The sequence below is a fragment of the Tasmannia lanceolata genome, unplaced genomic scaffold (assembly GCF_043159265.1).
Source record: "Tasmannia lanceolata isolate RefF3 unplaced genomic scaffold, GAP_Taslan_0.1 ptg000020l, whole genome shotgun sequence".
Taxonomy (NCBI): domain Eukaryota; kingdom Viridiplantae; phylum Streptophyta; class Magnoliopsida; order Canellales; family Winteraceae; genus Tasmannia; species Tasmannia lanceolata.
The window spans coordinates 1,773,721-1,778,691 of NW_027518697.1; the positions used below are offsets into that span (position 1 = coordinate 1,773,721).

At 39.4% G+C, this 4,971-nt stretch overlaps 1 pseudogene; it reads right to left on the minus strand.

The window, feature by feature from the left end:
- Nucleotides 1-261: 261 nt before the first annotated feature.
- LOC143854795 (secoisolariciresinol dehydrogenase pseudogene) lies at nt 262-2,295 on the minus strand (annotated as a pseudogene).
- Nucleotides 2,296-4,971: the final 2,676 nt, after the last annotated feature.

Genomic DNA, 4,971 nt, shown 5'->3' on the forward strand with positions numbered 1-4,971 from the left:
TGACGAAATTTCCGAAATTTTGGCCGAATCCAACATTTGGTACATGTCGCCAATTTCGGTTTCGGAACGATTCCAAAATTTCGGATTTCGGTTGAAATTTAAAACCATGCTTGCGACACAATATTGAAATAAAATTTAAAATAATTTTCTTTAGGCCAATTTTTTATTGAATTCATAGAGGCCCTAAAATAAAATGAACAAGTGGAGGATAGGAACAATATCATTAGATGGATTGGCAATGGGTGAAAGCTCATGGCAACATCAAGAAGCTGAAAAATGCATAGCAAACATTGGATTGACAATTGTGTAACCACCATAAACTAAAAGGTTGTGACCACTCACATACTAGGATTCATCACTTCCCAAATAGAGAGCAGCATTAGCAATGTCTTCTGCTTTAAGATAGACCTCCTTAAGATTAGCAGGACCCTCCATTGCCTTCTCAAGCTCTTCACCATTTGCGATAAAAAATTTCTCAACCAAAGGTGTTACAAGACCATAAGGAGAAACACAATTTACTCTAACACCAAACTGTCCGAGCTCAACGGCCGCGTTCTTCGTGAGCCCCACCAGCGCGTGCTTTGAACTTGTGTAGGCATAAGTACTGAGCCCACCTAAGACAGAAGCAATACTAGCTGTACTAATTATGCTGCTGCGGTGAGCGGGGATCATGACCCGTGCAGCATGCTTGATGCCCAAGAAGGCCCCAGTTAGATTCAGGCTAAGTACTCTTTCAAAATCCGCCTTCTCATTGTTAATAATGCTTTGCTTGTACGCGTCTAAGGTGCCCGCATTGTTGAACATTATGTCGAGCTTCCCATACCTGGTTACAACACTGTCGATAGCATTTCGGACCTGTTCTTCGTCTGAGACATCACAGTGGATGAAGGAATCGGGGGAGGCGAGGTCTTTGCTAACTAATTGGCCCAATTCGTCTTGGACATCGGCTATGAACACTTTGGCACCGTGCCGGTGGATCAATTTGGCCGTGGATTTGCCGATCCCGCTTGCTCCGCCGGTGATCAGTGCCACCTTACCTTCTAGTCTATAGATCAAAGTCAATAGGTTTTTTTTTGTTTTTTTTTTTAAATAATCAGTTTAAAGGAGCAAGTAACAACCCTAGTAGGAAAATATGTAAGCATTAAAGAAGAGAATACATGGGATTAACACTTTGTAAAAAGACAATAAGTGATTCTGCTAAATAAATTTTCATCTGAAGTGTTTTACTCCTGTCTCATTTTAGTAGAGCATCTATAGCCTATAGGGGGTTCTGGAATTCATCAAACAGGGCAACTTTTGTGAGTTTTTCTAGGCAGGATTAAGAAAGAGCAATGCTAATATCATTTCTCCAATCCATTGATGTTGTGAAGGGCGCATTTGAAAAGGCCTTGATGTATGAAAATAATTGCCGCCAAATATCTGTTGGAGAATTTCAAAATGGGTGTAAACAGACAAGATCTAGACACATTACCAGGATCCATGGACACATTTCAGATCCTTTTCATAGGATCCAAAATTATATTGATTGGAACCGGACAAACAACAATAGCCCGTAGGGTAGTCCTAAATTTGAGTTGTTTTACTATTTTTCAAAAATACCCTTCAATTTTTTAAAACTTTGATCAAGGGTTATTTTAATAAAAATAAACTATATGCATTTTTTTTCCAAATGATTCCCCCATTTTCACTATTTTGTCATTCATCTTTCTCAAGTCTCAGGTCACCCCTTCTTTTCCTTTCTTAACCATTCACATGAGAATTTTAACTGTGTATACTATACGCAGGGACAGAGGCAGCCCCACTCCCCCCCTGAAAATTTTGGGATCGATTTTACCGTATATTTGAATTTCACATTTGTCCTTTGCCCACTTAAATTTGTCATTTTTTCGTGAAGTGAGGCAATGCCCTTTTGGAAGTTTCTTAAGATATTTTCGCAAATGACCGACCCTACTTCCACGGGCGAGTAACACGATCTTCCACTATGAGAAAACAATATACGATGATTACAATGGATTAAAACCCAAACCCGCAACCCTTTCCTTGTTTCTCTCAACCCAAGACCGTACAAGAGAATAGGGAAGAAAACCCAAAGAGAACAACCTTCTCTCTCTCTCTCTCTCTCTCTCTCTCTCTCCGCAAGGTAGACAACAAACCTCACGCCTCTCACACACCCTTGGTTGTATGAGAGATGACTTATATCAAGGTATTGCCCAAACCCTAATAAGAGGACAACTTCCGTTTTGGTTTCCAATCACAAAAGGAAACGTACTCTGTAGGAAACAAGGCAACTTTCATTCTTGCCTTCCCCCTTCCCACCGAGTGTTGGGAAATAGGGCAACTTTCCCAACAAAAGACATGCATACATATTCGACTAAAAGATTATACCCACTCACACACCTCGAATCATGACTCCCCAAATAAATGTTGGAAATTTAATCTTGACCACTTGATCTTGATCATCTATCCACTTGACTTTCTTGGCTTAGAAGACAAGACTTGACCACATTGGAAATCTCCTTTGTGGCATTTAATGGCCTAGGGACTATGTTTTGTGTTTTGGAATTGTGCTAGTCATTTACTTTTCATGTAATAGTGTGTTAGTGGTACTTAGGAAAGCTAATAGTAATTAAGAAAAGTTAATTTCGGATTTGTAATGAGGGCTAAGATTTAGACCTTGTATCTTCTTCATTTGTAAGTTCTTTTAGTGAAATTTGAAGGGTTTTCAGTAGTACATCAACTTGGGTTACTTTCTTTGTGTGTTTGACATCAAGAGAACAATCTTCTTCTCTTGAAACTCATATTCTCCCTCCAACCTCGTTGGTTTCATTCCAACAAAGTGGTCTCAGAGCGTAGGTTGAAAGTTGATCATGGCTTCCAATATGTTGCAACCTCAACTTCCTCGATTCATTGGCAAGAACTACAACCAATGGAGCATTCAAATGAAGGTGTTGTATGGATCTCAAGATCTATGGGATATTGTTGAGACCGGCGTTGAAGAACCGGAGGATCAAGCGGCTCTCACTCCGCAACAACTCAATGAGTTGAAAGACAATCGGAAGAAAGACAAGAAGGCTTTGTTCTTTATCTATCAAGCGGTGGATGAAGTCATCTTTGAACGAATTTCATCGGTGACTACGGCAAAAGAAGCATGGGATACACTCTATACATCATACAAAGGAGAAGACAAAGTAAAGTTGGTAAGATTACAAACCCTTAGATGTGAGTTTGATGCATTAAGGATGAAAGATTCGGAATTGGTTGAAGATTTTTACAATGGTGTTATTTCTCTTGTGAATCAATTGAGAATAAATGGTGAAGATATTCAAGATCGAAGGATTGTGGAGAAAATACTTAGAAGTTTGACTCGAAAATTTGAGTATATTGTTGTTGCGATTGAAGAATCCAAGGATTTAGTTACTTTATCATTAGAAAGTTTATTGGGATCGCTCCAATCCCATGACCTACGAATGAAGCAATTTGATTCTTCTCCTCTAGAACAAGCTTTTCAAACTCAAGGCCGCTCTTTTATGGGTGATTCTAGAGGAAGAAGAAGAGGAAGAAACTCTTTTCGTGGAAGAGGGAGAAATGGTAGAGAAAGAAATCAAGAATATGAAAAAGATGAAAGTGGTTCTTCTACAAGAGAGATAGGGAGAGGAAGACCTCTATCCCAAATTCAATGCTATCATTGTCAAAAGTTTGGTCATACCATGAAGTATTGTAGAAAGAAGATTGCGGGAGAAAGCAAGAAAGACTCCACCTTCATGCATGAGAAAGAAGAAAGTAAAGAAGAAGACACACTTTTTCTTGCTTGTAATGTGCAAGAAGTGGCTCTTGAAGAGACGTGGTATCTTGATAGTGGTTGTAGTAACCACATGACGGGCAACAAAGGCGTATTTGTAAAGTTGGATGAATCTCTCCAAAGTGAAGTTCTGACGGGTGATGACAAGAGGCTTTCCGTAAGGGGAAGTGGTGATATTCTTGTTCAAACAAAGAAAGGCGTCAAGCGCATCTCCAATGTTTTCTATGTTCCCGGTCTAAAGCAAAATCTCTTGAGTGTTGGGCAACTTCTAATGAAAGGGCACGGTGTTCATTTCAAGAAAGATGTATGTGAAATCAAAGACAAGAATCATGTTCTCATAGCCAAGGTGAGAATGACTCAAAACAAGATGTTTCCTCTAAAGTTTCAAAGTGAAGCTTTTCCTTGCTTCAACACTATTGTCAAAGATATGTCATAGCTATGGCATCTTCGCTATGGTCACTTGAGCTTTAGCACTTTATCTCTTATGAACAAGAAGCATATGGTGAGAGGCATGCCGAACATCGACCGCCAAGATCAAGTGTGTGAAGGATGTGCACTTGGAAAGCATCAAAGAGACTCTTTTCCCATTGGAAAGGCATGGAGGGCATCAAATCCTCTTGAGCTAGTGCATTCGGATTTATTCGGGCCTATGCAAACAACATCAATTGGCGGTAATCGATATTTTCTCACCTTCATTGATGATTATAGTAGAAAGACATGGGTTTATTTTTTTAAAGAAAAATAAAAAATCTTTGGATGCTTTAAAATTTTCAAGAGCTTGGTTGAAAAGCAAAGTGGTTTCATGTTGAAAACTTTGCATTCCGATAGAGGTGATGAATATGTTTCTCATGAGTTTGAGAATTTCTTGAAAGATAATGGGATTCGGCATCAACTTACCACTCAGTACACACCTCAACAAAACGGGGTTGCCGAAAGGAAGAATCAGACGATTATGGAATTGGCTAGAAGTATGTTGAAAGCTAAAGGGATGCCTAATATGTTTTGGGCGGAAGCCGTTGCATGTGCCATTTATCCCTTGAGTCGGGCATCATCAAAAAGTGTTCAAGGAATGACTCCTCAAGAAGCTTGCAGTGGTCATAAGCCTTGTGTTTCTCACTTGAGAATTTTTGGTAGTATTGCCTACTCTCATTTGCCGGATGAAACAAGAAGAA